This window comes from Muntiacus reevesi, chromosome 15 (genome assembly GCF_963930625.1).
Source record: "Muntiacus reevesi chromosome 15, mMunRee1.1, whole genome shotgun sequence".
Lineage (NCBI taxonomy): Eukaryota > Metazoa > Chordata > Mammalia > Artiodactyla > Cervidae > Muntiacus > Muntiacus reevesi.
In genome coordinates this window covers 25,907,151-25,908,134 of record NC_089263.1, presented here as the reverse complement: position 1 = coordinate 25,908,134, position 984 = coordinate 25,907,151, and positions in this window count along the sequence as shown.

The following is a 984-nucleotide window of genomic DNA, read 5'->3' as shown; positions in this document are numbered from 1 at the left end:
CTGTATTTCTGAAGATCAACTCCCAAGACTTAAACGGTTTTAGTGTCTTCTGGGAGGGCTAAACCAGCTTTCAGTCCACACCAAGTTCATGTCCCAACACAAGACTCTGTACGCCTCAGCTAAAGATCCCACATGGTGCACTGAATATTTAATATCCCGTGTGCTGCAACTAAGGCCCGGCAGAGCCAAATAAATAAATAAATATGTTTTTAAAAGAGAGAGAGAGAGGGAGTCTTGACTAAACCCCAGCTAGTTCCTAACAGCTCAAGACTGCAACCCTAAGATGAGGTCTCAAGTTCCAGCTTTCTCGCTCAGCATCCCTGGGAGAATCTGTCTCTCTGGGTCAAACCCTGGCAACAGGTAGAAAGGCCCTGAATTCTGTGAGACCAGTTACTTCAGAACATCTTCTGGCCTTTGAGATGTCCATCGCCCACCACCCAGGACCGTACCCTCCAGGACCTGCAAGCTGTCTCTTGGAAATGCAAGCATTCTGGGAGTCTCTCCTCGCCCAGCCAGGCCCCCCACCCCGGGAGGGTAAAGGTGGTGGGTGGTCACCTTGCTCTAACTGCCTCTTCCTCCTGAAGACACAAGAGATCCTTTCCTGCTCACAGAAGCACCAACTGACAAACCCAGTGGCCTGAGCCCTCCCCCCAGCACCCTCCGGCCTTTACACAGTCTCCTGCCTGTATCTCTTCAAAGTTGAGTTGAATTTCCACTGAGTCCTCTTGTCTTCTGCAACGGTTGTTCCTTTTTTTTTTTTTCGGCCTTGCAGTGTGGCAAGTGGGATCTTAGTTCTCCAATCAGAGGTTGAACCTACACTCCCCGCATTGGAAGTGCAAATCCTTAACCCCTGGACCACCAGGGAAGTTCTAGCAACAGTTACTCCTGAATACAGTCTATCCATGCCTAGACTTTGACTGGTCTCTGGCTTCGTTTATTTTTGCTGGATGCTGGGCCTGGGGTCTTGCTCACACTGTTTCTTGC